A 25,109-nucleotide genomic window follows, 5' to 3' on the forward strand; every position below is an offset into this window, starting at 1 on the left:
TTTGAGTGAAGAACGCCAGGGGTCGGGTCAGGCCAGGAGTGTTCATTCTTAATGCATAAAGATAAGGTTGTGAGGAATCCAGCGCCTTCTGGTGGGAAAAGGAGGGAGATAAAACAAACGGCAAGAAGAGAAAACGGTATTGGGAATCAAGTCTCCACTGTCCTCTCACATTCCCGGAGCCAATGCCCAGGCAAAGGCAGCGCATAACATCTGGATAGGTACTGGGCGACCAGACACTGAGGGAGCAGCTTACTTTCCCAGATGCAGGCCCAGGGTGGTATCGTGTCTAATGATGAATGACTCGCTGGGGTGGGGGGTGAGGGGGTGAGGTCCTGACTTGTAAGGCTTGTCAGTTCTGAGATGCAGAACCTCTCCCACATGGCTGATTTCAAGCTCTGAAAGGTAGGTCACAGGATTGGGAAGGGCTGCGTCCACCATGTGGGACAGCCCACCATGTGGGATGGCCACCAGGCAGACTAGCAAAATGTAAAACAATGAATAGGAAGAGATGGGAGTTTTCGGTACAAATTATTTTTGTTTTACACATAACTTGTTTAATATAAGTTTACATTAGCTAACTTTTTGCATATAGGTGTGTGTGCGCACGTGGAGACCAGAGACAACCTCAGGTGTCCTTTCTCAGGAGCCACCCACCTTGTTTTTTGAGGCAGGGTCTTTCACTTTTGAACCTTGGTGACTGAGCGAGGCTGGCTGGTCAGTGAGCTTACCTGGCTCTGTCTCTACAGCATTGGAATCACAAGCAAGCCACCATGCGACACTTTCTAAGTCAGTGCTGGGGATTGAACTCAGGTCTTCATGCTTGTGTGACAAGGACTTTACCAGCTGCGCTGCCTCCCCAGGCCTACATCATGTAATTTTTAAACAATAGCTTTGTGTAACAGCTAGTGGGTAAAAGTCCTCTCCTGCAGCTCTACCACTCTCCTTCTAGGACTCAGCACCACATCCCCTGTGTCTCAGAACCAATACACAGAGGTGACACACAGGACACATTCCTGTCTCACCATGGTCTTTGGGTGGGAGGCTAGGGCCCCAGGGGCATCTCATTCCCCACTGAGGGTACAGATGGACTGGGGGGAAAAGAAGACACGAAACCTCCTGGATACCAGGAAATATCTTCAGGACTGTGGCACAGGCTAGTGCCCACCATCCCAACACATCAGTGAGACTCAGCCCCCACAGGCCAGTGGACCCACTTCCAAGAAGAGAAGGAATCCAACCTCTCCACAGTAGAAACCTTTGCCTATCTAGACGATGGTATAGAATCTAAGGGTACAAAACTCACATCAACTTCCCAGATGCTATACTGGGAAATGAAAAGGAAAAGGAGGGAAGAGGATCTACCTGTCTCAAGGGGTGGTTCAAAGGGCAGCACCAGTCCACTGTCACCGGTCTGAGGTGAGATAATGCAGGTGACAATTCTTGTTTAGAAACTCTTCCTGAAAATCAATGAGAGGGCTTGTCTGTTGCGCAGGATACAGATCAGTGCAAGTGTGCTGAGCTGGCATAGTGAGTTCCTTAGGGCACAAGCTGAATACCTGTCACATGAGAGAGGACAATGTAAGTGGGGCACGACTGACTGGAGAGATGAATCAGTCTGAGAACCATCAATCCAGACTTTTTAAGCCATTGCCTTGGCTGGGAAGTCAGCTCAAACCGGTTTGCAGTAGTTCTGGAAGTCTGATTTGTGGACCAGCAGTATCAACTATCTGGGAACTCATTAGAAATGTAAACTCTAGGGCTCCACCCCAGATATACCGAATCACACCTCCCAGGAGGAGGCCCAGCAATCTGTGTTTTAACAAGCTCTCTGAGTGACCAGGACACATGTGTGCTTTAAACAGCAACCGGCCTGAAGACTTAACGGGAACCCATTCCGTTCAGGCTAGAGGAGAATGAAACTATTAATAGGTGTGAATTCGCCTTGCCAGGCTGCAGAACAGGGGCCCTGTGGGGATCAGATCAGGTAAAGAGGGAGAACAAAACCTTTGCACACTGAAGTGAATGATGAGGGGCCAAGGTGGTGAGATGGGACCCGTCAGTGAATAGCCTTTTCCTTTTAAACTTCCCTACAGATTTGTTCACGCTGCTTCTGTCCTGGCTCCACTTTCTAAGCATAACCATCTTTCGAGCCCACATTAGTCTGGAAGTGGTAGATCCAGGGAGAAGGAGCTAGCAGGAAAAGCAACTCCCTGGTTTGAGTCTCACCACAAAGTGCTAGGTGTCCTGGTTTTCCTTCCGTGCCCTACAAGGGCAGCACGAGGCCCCCTCCTAGCTCACTGGGGCCATCGGTCCAACCTTCACTCTCTGTTTGGGCTGTGACCTCTTTCTGCTGCTTCTCTGGGAAGTCTGACTTGGTCTCAGCTCTGGGTCTGGTCAACCTGAACAATAACCATTTTACAGTCAAGTAGAATGCTCTCTGTTGCCCATCTGTACCTTATTACTAGGGGATGCAGCCCAGGGATCGCAGGGCATCCTAAGGTAACATGCTCAAACTTTAAATGTTCACTCTATCACCTAGGGCCCTTAACTATACTTTCTGAGGCAGCAGGACTAGGGTGGGGCCTGTGGACTTTTCTTTCCTTCCTTCCTTCCTTCCTTCCTTCCTTCCTTCCTTCCTTCCTTCCTTCCTTCCTTCCTTCCTTCCTCCCTTCTTTGAGTTTTGTTTTTCTTGTTTTGTTTTTAGAAACAGGGTCTGCTATGTGGCCTAGGCTGGCTTTAAACTAATGACCTTCCTACTATCTAGGGCCTCCTGAGTGCTGGGATTAGTTCCACCACTAAAACCCACTGAAGATCTGCATCTTCAGCAGGCCGGCAGGTGAAGTCTATGCTGCTGGTTCCTGTTGACATTCAAAGTTAACTGCAATGATTTTTTTTTTCCATCCTGAACACAGGTGAGGGGCTGGCCCATAGAGTGACCAACTGTTCATATCTGATGGAGGTTGTCCTGCAAATCTTTCTTAGTTGGGTGTGGTGGAGTTGGCCTATAATCCCAGGGCAGAGGATACCCCTCAGTGCCAGCAACTGGGAGACTGATCACCCTTGTGGATAAGTCATTCCAATAATCTCCACAGCCCACACCTTGCTTCCCTGCACCCACCCACCTCACTCCTGTGATTGTGTCCTCATTTTCCGGGAGGATAAGTTTCCCTGGAAGCGCCTCAGTTCTCCTCAAGGAAATGGGCTCTGGGCTCCCCTTCCAGAGCTGTGCATCTACCTGATCAGTTGTGTCTGCAGCCACTGCACTAGGCCCCTAGGGTAGCTGTCTACCTCGTTTGGAAGCTTCTATGTAATGTCAGAGGCCTGCCCACTGCCCTCTTGGGAAAGGCTAGGTCACTTTTGATGGCTGGTGCTCTTAAATCCACTGAAACCTTCATTCTGACCAGACAGCAGACCGTGCATTTTCCCAGGACCAGGGCAATCAATGTGTCCTATGTGATATATAGATACTGTTAGGAACTAGAAAAAAAAAAATCTTCAACTCAGGTTAGCAATATAGTGTTTTCTAGTCTTTCCAAGTGTTTTTTGTCTGAATCAGGGTCTTCCCTGTATCCCTAGCTGACTAGAGCTTAGTATGTAGACCAGGCTGGCTTGGAACTTGCAGTGGGCACTCCAATTTTCCTTCCAAATTGGAGTCACAGTGTTTTAGGTACAACCTCCTGCATGGATATCTCGAGATACAACCTAGATTCTGTCCAGCCACAGCTGAAAACCTTCATTATGGGATTTGCAGCACAGTGGATTCTTAGTTTCCCACCTTGGTGCAAAGCCTGGGTTCTCAAACCTTTACTATGCATCAGAATGACCCAGAGACATAGTTAAAAACACAACTGCTGGGCCGGCTGCAGCCTGAGATACAGTCTCAAGTGAGGGTAACGGTTCTGTCTCTAGAAAGATCCCAGAGATCCAGAGATATGGATGCTGTGGGTTCCCAGACATTTCTGCACCTTCCAGGCGGCCACATTCCCATTCCTAACTCCCAGTTTGGTTTCCAAAGAGCATCCCCTTCTCCTCCTTTCTGGTTCTTCCTAATTTGTCCCTTTGTTTTGTTTCCTGAGTTAAGTCACTCTTTCATGGATTCATGCAATCATTAATAGCTCATTATTTTACCAAGCATTAAAAAAATTATTAAAGGAATTGTGTGTGTGTGTGTGTGTGTGTGTGTGTGTGTGCGTGTGCACATGTGCATGTGTGTGTGTGTGGGCATTCATTTACGGGAGGGGGGTGTCACATGCCATAGCTCTTGTGTAGAATACACCTTATAGGAGTTGGTTCTCTCTTTCCCTCTTTCCACCATGTGTGTCCTTGGGATCTAACTCAGGTCATCAAATTTGGCAGCAAGTGTCCTTATCCACTGAACCATCCATCTCACTGGCCCTCACTGCCCCCCTTTTATTTTTTGAGACAGGGTCTCACTGTGTAGCCCTGGCTGGCCTGGAACTCACTATGTATAAGATCAAGAACTCACAGAGATCTACCTGCCTCTACCTCCTAAGTGCTGGGATTAAGGGTGTGCACCACACTGGACCTCTTTTTAAAGATCAAAATCTTCTAAATGTCATCATTAGGTTCATGAAACAAAGGAGGAAAGAAAGAAAATTACTTAACCATTTCATGTACAGAGTGCTTTGTAGTTTCCAGAGACTGAAAAGAGCTTCGGCCTGCACAGGGCCATTTGGTCTTCTCCAGACTCCCCAAAGACCAACAGCTGCCCTCACAATCCACAGTGAAGAGACAGACCTAAGGCAGGGGAAGAGAAGTGGGTCACTCAGGGTAAGGTCTCTTCGTCTTTCTGTTTTTCATCCCCGAACAACAATTCGGTTTCACTTCGTTCACTCTCCCTCAGTCTTCAGAGCCCACCAACACCAACTCCTTCAGGAACTATTCCCTGGTAAAAACAATCTTTCCTACTTCTAAACTAATGCAATACTTGTTTCTGCACTGGCTACTCTCCTCCTCCTCCTCCTCCTCCTCCTCCTCCTCCTCCTTCCCTTCCTCCTCCTCCTCCTTCTCCTCCTCTTCCCCTCTTCCTTTCCCTCCTCCTCCTCTTCCCCTCCTCTTCCTCCTCCTCCTCTTCCTCCTATTCCTCTTCTTTTTTAATATCCAGGATTACCCTGGATCTCTAACCGTTGACAATAGGATCAATACCCCACACTCCTTTTATTCCTTCACAGCACCCAGTTCCAGTTAGAGTAGAAACTTAGGGAAGTACCCAGAAATGATGAATAGAAGATGGAAAAAACGAGAAATTCAGCTCTTCTTGAATCAACAGCTTTATTGATAATTAGTCAAGGCAGGCCAGGTACAGTTTAGCATGCTTGCTTGAGATTCCAGTACTCAAGTCAGAGGTTGGAGGATCATGAGTTCTGGGCCAGCCTGGTCTACAGGATCGACTTGAAGATGAAAGAAGAGCTAGTGTTACCTCTCTCCCTCTGTCTGTCCCCGCTGGTGGAGGTGGGGAATGCTAACCAAGCCTGGCAGGAGCCAAGTGTGGTACAGGATAATGACTTGCCCGAATACCTTAGTAAATAAGCACTACTGTTCCTCTTTTTAAGTGAAGGTCCCAAAGTCCAAACTGGCTTAGAAGCACCCGATTTCAAACAGTGAAGGTGCGTTAGAAGGGAAACAGCTCCAAGTCCATCCACCCTCATATGCCAAGAGTAAAGTGTGGAATCACGTCTAATTACATTATGATCATACGAACTTGCCCAGGGCTTACCAATGTAGGAAATAAATTCCTAGCCAGGCTTGGTGATGCACTCCTTTAATCCCAGCTCTCAGGAAGCAGAGGCAGGTAGATCTCTGTGAGATCAAGTCCAGCCTAGTCCACATAGCCTGTTCCAGGCTAGCTGGGGCTATATGGAGAGGCCTTGTCTCAAAAGTACAAAACAAAACAAAACCAACAACAAAAAAAAAAAGAAAAAAGAAAAAGGAAGAAATTCTTGTACAACACTACTACTTTTGTGATCACTGCTGTTTCTCATGCTGTTATTGTTTGTCATTGATTTTGCTGGTTGGATTCCTTAATCCATTCTTTCCAGAAGGACAAGGAGCCCCTCTATTCGTATGTTCTTTTCTGGGTCTTCCTGTGACTGGTTACCACTGGTCATGAAATCGGAACTGTTGCTCGTGAATCTGTCTTAGCAGGTGGCATTGTGTTATCTCAGAACATGCTTGCAGGAAAGTGAGCATGGAAGGTTTAGGGGAATCTTTGAACAGGGTGGAAGGTTGTAGATAAACTCAGAAACGCCTCCAGTAATGAACAAGAAGAACAGCTTTGGGGAAGGGAAATGGCACATTCCCACAGTGATGCGACGTGCTAAACATTGACTGTGGGGTGGAACTGAGTTTTACACAGTTTAACCAAAGGGCTTTGCCAGTGATGCCGGGCAGATGTGACAGGGGCCATAAAGCCATAGCGTGTCAGTAACATGATGGACTTAGGGCTCACAGCAGTGACGCAGCTAACCTCTGGAAACAGTGGAGCCCAACACCATCCTGGAAGCCCTAAAGTGCCATCAAAGGTGGCTGCCTTCCAGGCAGATGAAGTCATGATGCGAATCTCTTCCTCTTATAGACTTTGCAACAGACTATCTGGTTAACACCAGTTAGTTTAATTAACCAGGGTATATTACAAAGTCTTACCATTTCATTAGCCAATAAGACAGCTAACATTGACATCAACATTAACATAAACAATGACATCAACAGACTTAAAGATACACATAATTTCTACAATTTTAGTGAAGCTATTTCAAATCCTGAGGAAATTCTACCAAAAGCTTCCAAAACTTTTGGATCTTCCATGTGGGAACATACACACACACACACACACACACACACACACACACACACACACACACATATAAATATTTTTTAAAGCACTTTTTTTTTTCAAGTGCTCTAGGATATTCAGTCCAGAAAGAAATCAATTCCCAGCCAAAGTCTTAACTTCTTAGACAGCTTTGCCCTGGTATCTTGCCTGTTTGATCAAATGGGGACGAGCCAAGTACCTATAGGCCGGCAGAAAATGAGTGAAGGAAACACTCCAACCTGGTGCCTCCAGAGTGGTTTTAATCACTCGCGGCTGTGCTCAGAGATCAAGCATGTAGGCCAAGCTGCTTGCAAAACAAAAAGCAAAAAGCTCAAACCCAAACTCCAGATATTTGACTTCTGCCATTATTTCTTAGAAAAAGTTCATAAACAAATCCTCAATCGATGGCAGGTTGGTTCCTAGAAACCTCTGTGTAAAAATAACTTGAGATCCATATATAGCACAAAACTTATTTCAAATGGGTGTACCTACCTGAGGACCAGCTGGAGAACAATCATTTTTGTCTGGTCAGCAAGGCACTCTAAAACAACGGGGTTTGCCTGTAAAACAACAAAATAATGTGTATACGTGAGCAGGTGCCCGCAGAAGCCAGAGTCAGATCCCCCAGCACCTGGAGTTACAGGTGGTTGTGAGCCACACGACATGGTTGCTGGGAATCAAATTCGTGTGCCTAGAAGAGCAGTACATGCTTTTAACTGCCGGGCCATCACTCTAGCCCCAGACTACTAAATTCTTGAGAAAATGAGAAAAGAGGCTGTTGTGTAACTCAAATAATCACAGCTAACCTTTGAGACTTTGCTTTCAATCGTCTCTTTCCTGTGTTGGAGTTAGAACCCAGGGCACATGCTACGTGAGTGTTCTACCACTGAGCCTCACTCTCAGCCCAGGCACTGTTGATGGTTCTATGATTTTGATTTTTTTTCCTTCACATTGTATAAGAAAGTACCCCTCAGGCAACTAAAAGTGTTTAGTTTTTTATTCTCCTCCCCCAAACCCCTCTCCCCTAGTAGGATCTCATGTTCTCATGTAGCCCAGGCTGGCCTCTAACTTACTATATAGCCAAAGATGACCCTGCACTTCTGATCCTCCCGAGTGCATGGATTAAAGGTGTGTACCACCACTCTGGTGTTAAGTTGTGCTAAGGATGGAGCCCAGCACTTTTTGCAAGCTCAGCAAGTACTCTACCAACTGAGTCCCCCCCCCCCCAGCCTGCAAAATGTTTAATACCAACATAATACGATACAGATTGGGCATAGCACATTTATTTAGCAACTCTGGAGCTCTTAGGGTGCTCCCAGAAGTCTAGAGCAGGTTGAAGTGTCTAGGGAGACAGCCTAATTCAAGTGCTTGCTCCCTGCCTGACCTGTGATCTAGAAAATCTTGAGCAAGTTCCTTGAGCTGTTCAGTTCCAATTTTCTCATCTGTGCAATAGGGATATGAAAAAGTCAGTGTCCCTGGGTTGTTGTGGGGATTCAGCAGTGCATCAGTGGGAACAAGGGACACCAAGCACCGTCTGAAGTTATTCCTAGCTGATCACCTTTGTGCAGGAGGCAACACACATGACTTTATAAGGAAATGATCTTTTAAATTTCTCAGAGATAATTTTACTGCATCAAAAGATAGAAACCCTTCGTTATTGTTATTGTTTAATTGACTTAGATTGCCAGTTATTTCAAAAAGTAAATACCAGCCACTATGGGAAATTGTAGCTTTTTTTTTTTTTTTCCTTTTGGAAACAAGAACTCCCTGTAGCTCAAGCTGGGCAGGTAGCTATGTAAATCTGGCTGGCCTCAATCTCACAGAGATCCCGGGATTATAAAAGCATGCGACACCAAACTCAGTTTTTGTAGTTGTTTTGAGCTTGTGGAAGATCCTATCTTCATCAAATGATACTCTCTTTAGCTTATGACAAGTTAGGTAAGTGAGGACTCCTATACTCTGGGTTCTTGACATCTCAAGCTCTCTCTAACCCACAGCTCTTCATGTCTTTCAATAAATCTTTCCTGGATTTCATCCATTTTGATCCAAATGTAATAGACGGGAGTGTAGGTCCTTGACATTAATTTAAAAGTAATCTATTAACCCTAAATAATGACTGGTTTTGGTTTCAGTGCATTTGCATTTGACTATGATGAAGGCTAGATGTTTTCCTGCTTTCAAACATGGTACATTTCATCCTTTGTAATCTGTGATTCCATTCATGTGTCATGTGTGTTGGCTGGGCATTGGTATGAGCCTGTAGGAACTCCTGAGCAGTTATAACTATACAATTATGTATAAACCTTTGTTATGCTCAAATGGTTGTGCCTAGGCCACTGCTCCCTGTCTTTAAATGTAATCAACTCTATTTTACTATTCACTTGGCAATTTACTTAACATTCAAAGGCTGTAAAAATATCTCCTTTAGACCTCTTGAACTTTGAGTGTTGATAATTTATTATATTGAGAGATGAGTGTAAAAATTGATTTCTTTTCAAAGAATTTTCAAATTAATCAGTCTTCATTTTCCAAAATGTTTTCCCTGTCCGTTGGTTTGTGCTCTTGTCATTATAAAATATTTCATCTTTATGTAAAGTTTACTTTGACCACATTTTTGCCTCTTTAATCTATTTTAATGCCAGTATCACACAGGTTTTAATTATTATAACTTTGTAATACATTTTAATATTTGCTAAGAATAGTCTCCCCTTATTGCCCTCCTTTCTCAAAATAGAGCTTTGCTATTCTTGCTTATTTTCTCTTCCAGAATTGTTAAAATTTCCTTCACCACTACCTCAAACTCTTAAAAAAAAGGAAAGTTTTAAAAATATTCACTAAATGTACTCTTTGGAAGAAATTAATAACACAGAAATATTATTTTTTAAATTCAAACCAGCCTTTAGAGTAATATATATATAGCTCTGAAAAAGTTTTGCTTAGATAGGTCACATATTTCAAGTTAAAATCAGTCCGAGAACTTTAAATATTTTGTTGCTCTTGTAAAGCGAGTCTCTTAAAAGTTCTTGAGGCCAGGCATGGTGGTTTATGCTGCCTTTAATCCCAGCACTTGGGATGCAGAAGGGGCAGAGCTCTGTGAGTTGGCCAACCTGGTCTACAAGTTTCAAGACAGCTGGGGCTACTGGGAAACCCTGTCTCAACCCCTGCTTGAATAGGGGTTGGAGAGATGGCTCAGTGATTAGGAGTACATACTGCTGTTACAGAGGACTGGAATCCAGTTCCCAGCACCTGCATCAGGTGGCTCCAACCACCCCTAACTCCAGCACCAGGGGACCTGACACCTTTAGCCTCTGCAGCCACCTGCATTCTTGTGCACAAACCTCCACATAGACACACACACACACACACACACACACACACACGTAATTAAAAATGAAATCTAAAAAAAGTTGCTTGAAACTTTTTTCATTGTAGTGACTTTACCTCACCCACTTCAGTCCTGTATGTTTCAAAAACTTTTATGTTAATTTGAATTCAAGTTGATGACTAGAGTAAAATATTATGTCGAGGAAACAATTTGTCTTATATATTTCCTATTCAGGAACAGTTGTAAAATGTTATCCACTGCTTTTAAAAATAACTTACCAAGGGCCAGTGATATGGCTCAATGGGTAAAGACACTTGTCACCAAGTCTCACAACCTAAGCTTAATTCCCAGGATTCACACAGTGGAAGGAGAGAACTGACTCCGGAAAGCTGTTTCAGACGCTCTGACCTCAGCGCTCTCCCCTAACACATAATAAATAAACGTAATAAAATATTTTAATCCATCAAATTAATAATTTACATCACGTTCTTAACCTATTAAATATTTCACTACAATTCTGTAAATTCTTGTACTGGCTTAAGTACACATTATTTACTGTGATAAGCTCTAGTATATGAAGAAGGAGAATAGTGGAAGATCTTTCAGCCCTGAACACGGTATCCATACCACTCTGTGTAGGGCTCAGAGCACATTTCGGAAGAGAGGGCAGAAAGCAAGAGTCAGAAGAGAGGAAGAGGGGCAGCAAATCGCCATCTCCCAGGCAAGACAGAGTCCTTGCAAACAGAAACGCACAGCAGCTGCAGAAGGCCGCCCTGGGTCAGCACAAGAATGGGCCCATGGACATCAGACATGGAAAGAGGAGGGGCTCAGGGGGCCCACCCCTCACTAGTGCACTACTTGCTACTGATAGATTCAGGGAGAGGAGGAACCTTTCCCTTTAGTTGTAGACCCACTGATGACCCCACCACACTCCATGGATTGCCTAGTCCACACGGATAGCCCTGGTTACACCAAATAGGTCACAAAACAAAAAGCTGTGAATCTGGAAAAGGGACTGACTGGTGGTGGTGGTGGTGGTGTGTGTGTGTGTGTGTGTGTGTGTGTGTGTGTGTATGTGTGTGTGTATGTGTGTGTGTGTGTGTGTGTGTGTGTGACAGGAGTGTTGGGAAGGAAATAAGAGGTATGGAAGACAGAGCATGCAGAATGTAATGTATATATGTATGAAACTGCCAAATAACAAAATTAATCAGTAAAAAGTTAAAATATAAAATTTTTTAGTTATTTACTGCATAATCTTTTAATATTATTCTCTTACTGTTATTATGCTATGATTATAGCCATTTTAATCTTAAAAAAAAATTTTATGGCTGGGCATGGCAGCACATACCTTTAATCCCAGTACTTGGGAGGCAGAGGCAAGCAGATCTCTGTGAGTTCAAGGCCAGCCTGGTCTACATAGCAAGTTCCAGGCCAGCTGGGGCTACAGGGAGACCCTGTCTCAAAAAGACAAAAAAAAAAAGGTTTTGTTTTTTTTACTGCATGTGTGTATGGTATATGTGTATGACTGCAGATTCATGCAAACCATGCCTCTCATGTGAAGGTCTGAGGACACTGGTGTCTGTTCTTGCCTTCCATCTTGTTTGAGACAAGGACTCTGTTGTTTGCTGCTGTCTATGTCAGACTAGTTGGCCAGGGAGCTTCCAGGGAACCTCCCTCTCCACGGCCAATCTCAGTGGGAGCACTGCAATTACAGACACCCGCCATTGTGTCTGTCTTTACCTGGACTGTAGGGATTGAACTCAGGTCTTCATGCTTGTGCAAGCATTTCACCTAACACTGAGCCACCTCCTCAGCTCATTGTGCACTAGTTTTTAACCAAAAAAAGAAAGTCTGATTTATTTGGTATTCATACTGATGGATGTGCTTTGGGTGTAGACACGTTAGGCAAGGACAAACACTGGCCATTCAAAACAACTTTGTGCCATTTTTCTTTAAGTACGACTCCTGTATGCATTACTAAATCATTAGACTTCCATTTTTGTCTAAGAACCTTTCCATTTGAACAGGAAAAGTTAACCATTTATACTTGTCATAATGTTTAAGCTTGATTAGACTTTTAAAAATTATTTTATGTATCATTTTTATTTTGTATATGTGAGTGTATTGCCCGCATGTGTGTAAGTGCACCTGTGTCATGAAATGCTCGTGGAAGAAAGAAGACAGCGTCAGATCCTTTGGAACTGGAGTTAAGGACGGTTCGCAGCCACTATGTGGGTCCTGGGAATTGAACCCAGGTCCTCTGCAAGGGTAGTCAGTACTCTTAACCACTGAGCCACCTCTCCAGCCCCCTTTATTGGACTTTTAAACAGTTTCTTATTATTCCCTTTTCGTTCTGTATGTTTCCTGAACTATGTTTTTTTACTCTTTATCTTCTGTAATTATTAAGAAAAATAGATACCGTTTTCAATTCCACTAGTGCCTGAATCAGATTGCCTTCAAGCACCCTAAAATCCATTCTTGTCTAGTGACTGAAACAAAAGGGCCCACTTCACATAGCTAGCTTCCTTCTTTCCACATTGTGCTCATCGTTACAGCCTCTGTCAACTTTTTAAAATCTCCTTTTCAGAATTGTTATATTGAACAAATTGCTGATTTCTCCTATAAATTACATGAGAAAAATACCTGAAGTTTTAAATGAAAAAATTCTTGATTTATAATCCAGGATTCGGGGTCTTAGGGCAGGAGGATTTCCAGTTTGAGGCCAGAGAGTCATTTCATGGCCAGCCTGGGCTATGTAGTAACTTCAAGCCTGCCTATACCATCTAAGGAGAGCCTGTCTCACAGAACCAGGGAATGGGCTGTAGCTCAGTGGTAGAGAACTTGCCCAGTACGCACCTAGACCCTGGAGTCCATCCTCAGTACCACAAACCCAACAAACTAACTGCCTATGAGGACCATCTGCAGAAGCATCATTTTTTCATATCTACCTGCAGAATTTCCTTCTAGGAACTTAAAAATCTATTAGCTCACAAAACTATCCATCCTCATTCCTTGCAATGCTATAAAGAACCTTACACTGTTAGCATAGTTTTTTAAAGACTTATTTTTTGAATTAGGTGTTATGTGTCTGTGTATGGATATGTGCAGGTATCTTGGAAACCAGAGGTGGTGGAGCCCCTGGAGCTGGAGGTATGAGTGGTTGGGAGCCGCCTGACACGGATGCTGGGAACTGAAGTCAGCCAGTGTTCTTAACTGCTGAGCCTTCTCTCTAGGCCTTTTAGCAGAGTTTTTTGTGGTTGGGTTTTTGTTTTTGTTTGGTCTTTTTGAGACAGGGTCTCCCTGTAGCCCAAGCTGGCCCAGAACTCCCTACATAGACCAGGCTGGCCTAGAACTCACAGAGACCCATCTGCCTCTGCCTCCCAAGTGCTGGGTTTAAAGGCGTGCACCACCATGCCCGGCCCATTAGCACAGTTTTTGTGTACAAACTGATATCTCTGTTCTAATTATGACTTTTCTTCTGTTCCATTTGTAGGGGCATACACACTATTTTATTCATAAATTCAAGATACATTTGCCCCAGTGTGGTGGAGCACACCTATAATCCCAACACTCAGGAGGCAGAGGCATGCAGATAGATCTCTGTGAAATTGAGGCCAGCCTGGTCTACATAGTAAGTTCTAGGCCAGCTGGGGCTACAGGGAGACCCTGTCTCAAAGAGACTTAAAAAAGAAATTCAGTGTACATTTACTTAAAATACTAATAGCATATACGATGAGATGCTGTGTGGAGCCCGTTAGTGGTGGGGTTGTAGGAATCAAATATTGACAGCTCTGAAGGAGCAAACAGTCTAAATCGGAACACACATAACTTGTCTACCCAGTTTCCCTTTTATTCATTTCCTCAGATATGACTGACAGTTTTCCTCTGTACCTCTGAGTTCTAGTTCTGCAAAACAGAAATATCACCCATTGTATTTTTCATTTGCCATAATCTGTCCTTATTTTTACCTGTTCTTGTTTAATTGAAAGCAACAGTCCCGCTTGCTGTATTATTTGAATCACATTCCTAAGAAGCCTTGGATTATCAAAAGCAATTATTCCAAGGGGAAAGAGGCCAAAGTTTCAAATACACAATAAGGCTTGTTTTTTTTTTTTAAACAATGATGTGCTTTTATATGTCTGATTGTTTTAAACTCAAAATATAACTAATACATTTATCAAAGCAGTAAATTACAGCCTTAAAGATTACTAATTAGTAAAATACAGTAATAAGCAACAGTAGATCTTAGACAAAGAGTTTCTTGGGTCACAAGATAAATTATATCACAGTTTCCAACTGACCCCCATAAAGGAAAGACTATGCCAATAGTTGAGCACTCGTCCTTTAAACTAATCAATTTCCAGTCATGGAGACACTTCAGCCAGTAAAGGCACTCGCTGCCAAAGCTGAGGACCTGAGTTCAATCCCTGGTGCCTACATGGAAGGGGAGGACTGAGTCCTGCAAGTTGTCCTCTGACTTCCACATACTTGCTGTGGCATGCTCGTGCCCACCTCCACCCCCAATTTTACAATGTGGGGGGAAAACTAATCTATTGCAAAATTGTAAAATGGAACATCTTCATTCATTCATGACTAGCCCAGTTCTCAATATACCACCACATTAAAGTAAGGGTATCAGTACCATGCAAGCATTTCTCTTAATGGACCAATGACATTACCTCTCACTCCATCTTAAAGCCTGGGGGTGGGGGGTGGTGGCAGCATGTAGCATGACTGAACTCTCAAACAGGAAGCAACCATAGTTTCTTCTACATTTCATGTGCTGTGTGGTGTACATCACTCCAGTCGCAAAAACTGCAAGGAAACTCAAGCCCGTGTGGACTGGAGAGGAATCCCGGCCCCTAACCCTTTCTTGTTAAATTTACAGTCTGTTTCAGCACTTTCCAACTAGAGGGGAAGGGAGAAAGCAAAAAAGACCAGAAGGAAGATGTCTGTAGTGCTGACGTATTCCAAACTACTGTATACCACACAGAAGACGCAGAACTGAGCTTTCTGCGTTTGGCCAGTAAGGTGCAGAAATGCCGTTCTGGCCAGCAGAGACTTCAATCTGCAGGCACAGGAAAATTCCCAAGGCAGGTCAATGCCAGTGACAGGGAGGACCACAGGGGCACACTCTCGGGCAAACTGGAATTGAAGAAATCTAGGCCTCACTCTGTCCAGTATTTTGAATAAGCTTATATTTTTATCACTGATACATAAAATTATTTTTCAGATGATTCTAAAGCTTTTTAGAAAGTAATTCAATGGAAGAGTGTTCATAAACTGCAACTCATTTGGTATCTTTCCAGAAGTCCCCCAAATTGGAATCTTAAAATATGCTTACTAGGATGAAAAACCAGCTTAAAAACAGTTTTGTCAAATAAGTCTGGTTTTTTTGAATTCAATGAATGATTTTAAAAATTAGCTTCATTGTTTTTTAATTTACCATCTGTTAACTCAATAAATATGAGTTCTTAAAGTTAACCTAATTGTCTTGGAATTTGCTGTTTTTGAAGTTGATTAAAGTTATTTAAATTAATTTTATTGTCTATCTAGACTAAAACAAAGCATGTCTGCATTTGGATAGATCTTGGCTAATAATTTGCAAATAAATGTGCCCATTTGTAAAATGAAACCACTTAGGCTTATGGCTCTTAAGATGCATCAGTCAATATGTGAATACACAGAAAGAGATGCTGATGTTAAATCATCAAGGAGGCAGTCTATCAATGGCTGACAATGGGCAGCCATTAAAAACTACTACCAAGTACAAAATTTCACCACACCCTCCTGTCTGATGAAAGAAATGTAGAGCGAACATCAACTGGAATGCATTTTTTTGATCCTACTTCCTCGTGGGGGCAAGGTACTACTATGTGTCTTTGAATATTATCCTGCCTCTGATCACAGTTTATGAGAGTACGGTGGACAGTGGCCTGTATGGACCAGGTTCTTTTCTGAGAATTGTGAAGGAGAAAAAGGGTCCTTTCTCTGGGTCGCTCAACTGTTTTCGCACCATTCAAGAACAATGGGCAACTGTGATTGACCATGTGCGCTGAAGAGAAGAGGGAGCTGGCTGGTGTGAGGGGGAGAGGTTAGAGGAGAAAGGACTGAGCTTTCCGGCAGCTCAGTACCTCTGTTCCTGAGGTCCTCCCGGATCCTTGACCTTGGATTGCAGGAAGGCTTCCAGGTACGTCTCCCCTTTTTTTTACCTCAGAGTTATTTTTACCACCACCAAGTCAAAATAACTTGAACCCAGCACACAAGAGAGGCATGACAATGGTGTGCTCATGGCTTAGCCAGGGATTTCCAGGCTCACTTCTTGTTGAGTTCTTTCCAATACATTTAAATTTTAATATGCAATTTATGTATTTTAAAATTTTTATGGTGATTGTTTTCTATGGCTTAATTGAAAATATTTGTCTATTTCTGAGTTTCAGTGTTTTCTACTAAAGGCTTTATGGTTTGGGCATTCTTCTTCATCTCTCTTCCTCCTCATCCTCCCCCTCCTGCCCCAGTGCAAAGGCCAGAAGAGGACACTGATGTCTCTCTCTATGGTTCTCTGCCTTATTCTTTTAAGACAGGGGGGTCTCTCACTGAACTAGAAGCTTGCCATTTAGGGTAGGCCAGCTGCCCAGCCAGCTCCAGGGATCTACCTGCCTCCATCCCCCAGTACTGGGGTTATAGGCACATGCAGCCATGTACACGAGTGCTAAAGGATTTGAACTCAGATCTTCATGTTTGTACACCAAGCATTCTTACCAACTGACCATCTCTCTAGTCTTTAGCTTCTACATTCAATTTTTAATTCTACAATCTACTGCAAATGGATTTGTTTTTGCTTTCCGACAGGGCCTCCCTATAGCCCCAGCTGGCCTGGAACTCACTATATAGACCAGGCTGGCCTCAATCTTAGAGATCAGCCACCTCTGCCTAATGAGTGCTAGGACTAAAAGCATGCACCACCAAGCCCAGCATTACTGCAAATGAATTTTGAGTATGGTGTGAGGTAGGGATCATGCCATGACCCCCCTCTGTTCCCAGATATGTAGCTATTCCGATATCATTTGTTAAAAACATTTCTTTTGTGCAAGGTAAGTGAGGGGAGGGATGGTGTAAACTATCTGAAACTAAATTAATTGATTCTACTAAAATGAAGGAGACCCTATGTATTGGTTTTATAAAGAGTTTGAGAAAATCGTACCTCCACACAACAGAAAATGCACTTAGAATTCATCACCAGAACTGTCTTTTTCTATAAACTGGCACTTAACACACACCTGATGCAAAAGACAACAACTCAGTGTCCTAATTGTCTGTTTACCCCATTCACTGTCTGCTAAGGAGTCCCCCTTAGGCTCCAAACACTAAAAAGAACATGCAGAGAACCAGGCAGGGGCTGTACATATGGAACAGACTATGTCTGCCTGTGATTATTAAATACAATCAAACTAATGCAAAGTCAAGCAGAATTCAGCAGCTCTCCTGCTTGTTTGTGTAACCTGTTTGTGCCATACCCAGAGCCTCCATGGTCTTGTCAGTTACATAAACTAACTTCCAGGGTATCACATGAAGATCCTAGAGAAATAATTTGGGGGGTTTGTTGGTTTTTTTCTATCAGGCTCACTCCAGATCCTCCTACCTCAGCCTCCCATTGTAGCTGAGCACCATCTGGTCCAGCTACGCTGAAGATCTCAAAATCCACTGACCAGCACAGACCACAGATGGCCCAGGCAGGCAGTGTCATCTTTACAGTACACATTGAAGATGTTTAATATTTAACCTCCAAACACTGCTATGAACAGATGAGGAGACGAGACTGCTTGCAGCTCAGGCTCTGTCCGGGTTCTGCCCAGGGTCCTTGAGGGCTGAAGTCCTTTAAGATCTTGGTATCCCGATTTTCTGCTGTGACAGAACATTTTTGGGCATTCATGTCTAACATTTCCCAAAAATGTACAACAGTGGATAGGAAGCTACAGTTTTGACTAACAAGAATCCATTTTTGGAAAAGTTTACCTTGGTTTATTTTACAAAACTATCCTTATTGATGATTTTCTGTAGGGGGCTGTGCTCCCCAAGTCCAGTCATTTAAGTTACAGCTGTGGCATTCAAGAAAGAAGCTGACCATAGTGGTGAGGGCAGGCATGTGAGAAGGATGCAATTCCATCACTTGAAAACAGATGCAGCTGTTTATCTGGACAGGGACGAAGAGGAACACTCTTTGTGCAAGAGTTTCTGTCTCCGAAGAATGAGGTTAAAATAGAAGTTAGCAGAGAAGAAAACAGAACAGAGAAATGAAAGGTGACAATGAGCAGCTAGATCCAGCGACGCCTGAAGCACTCTTTATACTGTATTTTCCAACTCTTGTGGGGAGAGGGGAAGCGGAGGGACAAAAATGAAACTAAAGAAAAAATAAAACCTTCGTTTCCAAATTGGATTTCTGCCCCTTTACACTCTGTCTTTCAGATCCATTGGGATGGCTGGATGCCACCTACATCTACCAAATCAGAACTTCTGGGCACGGAGCTGGGAATCTGCCTCTCCAATAAGCACTCCATTCTAACCCCATATGCACTGAAGTTTCAGATACACCAATCCCAGAACCTCTTTATTTTATGGGTCAAACAATCTGAAACTTGCTGAGACCCCGTGTTCCCGGATCATCCAACACCACTTACTTTTTCTAGACCCGTGGGAACTATCATTAAAAGGAATTGAAGGTCCTACCCTCCCAGTCTCAGAAGTAGAATTCACCGTAGCTCTGATGCCCCTGAGGGCAGGTTCCTATACCTGCCTTCTTTACACATCTTAAATGTGAACATATAGCCATGGCAGAGTCCATGATGGGGCAGTGTTCCCAGCACATAAAACTAGGGAGTGCCTTCACCATTTGAAGGTTACTTACTAGGACTATGGTCTGGGATTCACAAACACTGATGACAGAAGGCCTTGGGAGTTACTGAATGCAGGGGCCCACCCTTCCCTCAATTCTCATGCGAAAAGGCCTTTTAAAGGCTCTTGGTTTTTGTTAAATGTTTAACTAAATGTTGCGTTCAGTTCCATTATGTGTGTAACTCTTGTTTTAATAGAAAAATAATTTCTCCTAAAATCTTTACATAAAAAAATATACCAGAAACTTATCACTAGATTATCTGCTCCCAGCACACCATCAACTCTTCCTGGAAGTCCTTCCTTCAATCCTCCTCAAATCAAAGTCAATTTACTGTCATTCTTATTTTATCCTAGAATATCTTTCCATTAAAATAATAATGACAAACAGTACACTAACAATCAAGGAAGCTGGGTGTGGTGGTACACACCTTTAGTCCCGGAACTCAGGAGGCAGAGACAGGTGGATCTCTGTGAGTTTGAGGCCAGCCTGGTCTATATAATGAGTTCCAGGCCAGCCAGGGCTACATAGTGAGATGTCTCAAACAAAAACAGAAACCCAGTAATGATAAAGGAAATAGCTGTTGTCTTTGAGTACTAACTCCATGGATGAACCATTGTACATCAGCAGCTCCTACGGAAACTATCTCCATCCTTCTTACTAGGAGGAAACCAGGGCAGAAAGAGTCTGCTTCATCGGCCATACAGGTAGCCACGAGTGTAGCCATGGTCCAGGCAGTTGGATTCCTTAGGCTGCTGTGCCCATGTATACTTATTTTGCTTAAAATACAGTTTGATCATGTTACCCCTTCACTTTCAACATTCACGAAACACATGATGAATTTATTTTCAGCTTATGTGTTTGAGTGCTTACAGTACATAGGTATGTGTAGCATGTGTATTCTTGGTACCTGCGGGGGCCTGAAGAGGGCATCTGGGAATGGGGTTACAGATGGGTGTAAGACACCATGTGGGTGCTGGGAACCAAACCCATAGCCTGTGGTCCTGGACTCTGAACAAATGGAGGAACTGAGCTGAGAACAAGCAATCACCTCTCTGCTTCCTGACTATGGCTGTCACCTGACCAGCTGCTCACACTTCTACCACACACCTTCCCCACCATGATGGACTGCATCCTTGAACCATTAGCCTAAATGAACACTTCCTTTCTTAACTTGCTTTTGTCACAGCAACAAGTAACCGATACACCTGTGCTGTTTATGGTCATCACTTGATGTTTTGTTAATTTACACCCAAGCTTCACCAAAGGTGAAAGTTAAAAATCCTGGGTATATGGAATGATTAAACCCCAAGGCTCTTCACAACCTGGGCCAGTTTGCTTTCAGCCTTTACAAAGACTTTATGTTCCAGCCTCACTGAATTCCTTCAGTTCCCTAAGCAAGCTTTGCCTTCCTTCTGGTGAGTACCCATGCTGGCCCCTCCGCTAGGAATATCCTTCCTCCATCTTTCCCTTCTACTCAAGACTCAGCTCAAGTGTCAGTTCCTTTAAGGAATTTTCCTAAACGCTGCCAGCTAGGGATTTCCTCTCTCTAAGTGTTCCCTTAGCACCCTGTGCCTCTATTAACATCATAATGACTTTTTATGCCTGTCTGCCCAATCGGAAAACATGTTCCTTGAAGAGAACTCTTTAATCAACCCTAGCCCTTCACAGAGCTCCTGACATCTACTAGGTACTCGATGAATATTTATTGAATGAACAGAAATTTGGATAAAGGAGTGAATGAACAAATACGTTTGTGTTACAAGATTATATAAGGCTTATAGTGGGAAAAGTGACTGCTCAAGGTCAGCACTCACATTTTGATAGTGATCAAGACATCCTGAGAGCAGTTGTTTATAGTTCCTGTTCACCACACCTTTGCCAGGAAAACCAGTCTTGACAAAATAGAAAACGCATAATATTAGTCAATGTAAAAGACTGACATAAAATTGAAAAGGTGATATAGTTGGTGGGGGAGGGAATTACAGTATTACACTCAAAGAGAGAGTCACATTATGTCTCCCAGTAAGTTAGTGGCCATCCTGGCAAGGATCACTCTGGAGAGTGGAAGATTTGGGCCACTGAATTGCAGGATGGGACAATGGAGCTAGCAGGCTGTCATAGAACAAGGGTTCCCACTAGTACAGCCATCCTGACACCAGTGTCCTCTGTACCATACCAGGCACTCATCCTGTGATGAGCCCAGGGATGATTCCATATAATGAGTCCTGATTAGATGGTTAGGAACCTGAGGGCTGTGTGCCAATTCACATGCAGCAAGCAACCCTCCAGAGTGACCTTTGTTTCTTCCAGAACATTCAACTTTCAGGATGGTGACTGTTCCATTAGCTTGAAGCCTGGAATGGCTGGAGAAATTAACTTTGGCTGTTCACAGGGCACTAAAGTGAGAACATAAGCTTCTCAATGTTACTCAAGTCCAACAGCCTTTCATGACTGAAATGAAACATATGCTGTTCTGCACAAACGTCATAATTATGACTAATAGCCGTGAGTTTCAAGAAGACCAATTCTGTACAACTTAAGAAAAAAATGTAAAGTGCATAGAGATGGAATGAGCTGTGTTGAAAAGTATTTACTCATTCACATTACTAAACTCTACTCAGCAGTAAATACTGTAGACAAAAATCCCTGCCATTATGGGGGTACCCACTCGAGATATCTGTATTAAATGATCTTTAAAAGTTTGAAGGAACAAGTAGCTTTAAAAATACCTTCTAATCCAGAATCTCATAGTCTCTACTTTCTTTTTCAAAACAATATTTACATTATATTTGGGATATAGATCAGAGGACAACTTTTAGGAGCTGGTTCTCTCCTTCTACCCTGTGGGAACTGGGGATTGAACTCAGGCTGGCAAGCTTGGCAGCAAACGCCTCACTCAGCCATCTCATCAGCCCAATTCTCTCTGCTTTAGAAAGAAAAAAAAAAGTTTATTTTCTTGACTTAAAACATTTGCTGATTTATTGTCTTTTCATGTATTAATGTCATTTCCCCACCAAACAAGTCACCTAAAGGCCAAATCTGTTTTACCCTGCCCCTTGTAAGTGCACCTGTGTGCAGTGCATGTGGAGGCCAGAAGACGGCACTGGATCTCCTGGAACTAGAGTTACCGATGGTTGTTAGCTGCCACGTAGGTACAGGGATTCAAACCCAAGTCCTCTGCAAGAGCAGTCAGTGCTCTTAATCACTGAGCCATCTCTCCAGCCCCCTATAGCTTTGGATACTAGCTGCTATCATCAGCCCTCTAGTACATTTCAGATTTTCTGCTCTCTACTACTTAAGTTATATTTGGACTTGCTAAAAGATTCAGAAGTACAAACAAATTATTCCATTCTCAGTGCTATAGGAAAATACCTTAGACTGGGTAATTAAACAAAAAATTTACTTTTACCTATGTAAATATGTGTGCATCTATGTGAGTATATACCACTTGTGTGCAGGTACCTGTGGAGGTCAGAAGAGGGCATCAGATCTCTGGTACTGGAGTTCCAGGTGGTTGTGAGCTGCTGAACAAGGATGCTGGGGTCTTCCAAGAGCAGCAAGTGCCCTTACTCTTTGAGCTGTCTCTCTAGGTAATTTTTGAACACTGGTTCTAGAAGCTGAGGCATCCAGGATCACTGTCTGTTCTCTGCTATACAGATGGCACCTGCTTGCTGGGTGGAAGGCATAAAGCAGCTGGCTCAGCCTCTTTTGTAAGGTTGATGCTTTCATGCAGGCCCCACCTACAGGTCTCAACTCAGTACGTTTCCAACATAGGAATTGTGGGACACAGCAAAGTTCAGACCATACCAACTGACTAATAACATCCAGGTAAGAAGCCTGGCCTCCATCTCATAGAGATCTGTCTACCTCTGCCTCCAGAGTGCTGGGATTAAAGGCGTGCTCCACCACAAGAGGCTTCAGTATGTTTAATAAATCCCTACTATGTGCCAAGGGAAACGGCTGACACGAGTTTACCACACTGTTATTTAATTACTGTGACAAGAATTATGTAATTTTATTCTAGAGCCTTGCTGCTATTGGGATGGAAGACTATTTGGGAAGGAAGAAAAAGAAAATTCAGAAACTTGGGCAGCAAAATGCTCTCCTGCTATGAATCAGGGGTGCAGATCACACCTTAAATTATGGGGGCTTAAGCAGGTAACTTGAACTAACATCTAAGTGTGTGTAAAGGAGAAACAATGTGATCTTTTTTGAATTTCAAGTATCTGTTAAGCCTCCCTTCAACACTTCAGGCTTCCAGAATCATTTGCTGGACACGAGATATTTCTAATAAGCAGCAGGGACCCGGAACATACTTCCTCCATGCTCACCCCAGGTCCCCAGATGTTGACATTTGGTATTGGCTAGGCAATGCTGCAGTTTGGTAAATCAAGGCAAGAAAATCTGATGTCTCCTGGGACTTGTGGTCTAAGAAGGAAAACCACGTTTTGCCCATTGCAATCATTCACACCTGCTTGCCTTCTAGGGGGTTCCTGTGCCTTAAATGGGGGGGGGCTGGCACTTTAACAGAACATTAATTCATAATTTTTTATACCCTTGTGTCTTTGGAAGGGTCTCTTGAATAAAATGACGATCAACAAAAAAAGACGGATACATTCCAGTGAATTCAAAGATGGGGGGTGTTCAGAAAGCAGCAGTCATGCACACCTACGTTATTTTCCTTTATTTAGGGGGGAAAACACACACACACAAACCCAGCACAGCCGATGTGTTTGTTACCAAGGCTCGAGTCGTGAATCAACCACCGCGTAAATGATTAAAATAAGACTACACCTATAGCATGCTTTATTCACAGGCATCTGACTGAGGAGGACCTCACCGAGCTTTTAGGAAAAACTGAATTCTCAGCCCACAGCCACTTTCCAGGAACTTCCCTGCAAACACAGCTCTCAGCGCTGGCGGGATGGAACTCTTCGCAATCCCTCTCCTGCTACCCTAGCTGCCTTCTCTCTAAATACAATTATTTATGGGGACTTAATGAGAGAGCAAGCCTTGTGTGAAAGGAACTCAAGAAACCGCTAAAAATACACCTAGGCAGCTAGCTAACCATCCTTATTGTTACTAAACTGACGTTTTGCAATGCGTGCCACGAAGCTCACAGCTTCACTTCTTGCCAAACACTCGTACAAAGAGAAAAGTAAAAGAACTATGTTTCCTTTCTGCAATCTCCTTAACTTTGAGTAAACAGTAGTAATTTTCTGTTGTCACACTCAATGCAAATTTCCCCAAAGCGACACAACACGAAACAAAAGCCCTGTTGGCTGCTCGCTTCCTCAGAGCCTGGGGTAGGAGGGAGACGCAAGGGAGAGGGTTAAAGTTGATGGAGTTCCAGTTCCTCCTTACCCTGGTGTCCCGGGCCTCCAGCTAGTCTTCTGTTGGAGGTCTTTGGAGTTTCCCCACTTGGGAAGGGTCGATGGGCCCTGACTCACTTCTACAGTATTCCGCATTTCTCGACCTCTTTGCCCCACCTTTTTTTGGAGGGGGGTATCTAGGGGGGGAATTTGGACTTTGGCATAAGCATCTCATTCCAGTGGGTTGCAAAGACCTACAGCTGTGGACGGGATACTTACTACTGAACAAACGGCTGGGGTAGGGAAGGGGGCTCTGCCAGAGGGCCCCGTATCCTCCTTTAGCCACGTGCTCCTCAATTGGGGTACAGAGCGCCAGGATGGGGGTGCTGAGGGAGAAGAGGGTGGAATGGAGGGAGAGAGAGAGAGAGAGAGACCAGCCTGAGGGGAGGCCCTCTCTAGGAAAGATCTCCATCAAACATTGATGAGGGGAAGAGAAAAAAAAAAATTGGCCCGCATGCCCCCAGCGGGGAGAGACACACCCCACGCAGGCTGGGCTCGGGGGGTGCCGGGGCCTCTCACCTGACTTCCTCCTCCGCTGGCACACACTCCAGTCCCCCGCGCTCGGCACCCCCAAAGCCAAGGCAAACAACGAACAAGAGGAAGCGGCGGGCGGCCAGGCGCGCGGCGGGGGCGGTGCAGGTGAGGCCCGGGCGCGGGTTCCCGGAGCGCGCAGCCGGGCGCCCACAC

Source organism: Nannospalax galili, unplaced genomic scaffold (genome assembly GCF_000622305.1).
Source record: "Nannospalax galili isolate Female #2095 unplaced genomic scaffold, S.galili_v1.0 scaffold364, whole genome shotgun sequence".
In the NCBI taxonomy this organism is placed as follows: Eukaryota; Metazoa; Chordata; class Mammalia; order Rodentia; family Spalacidae; genus Nannospalax; species Nannospalax galili.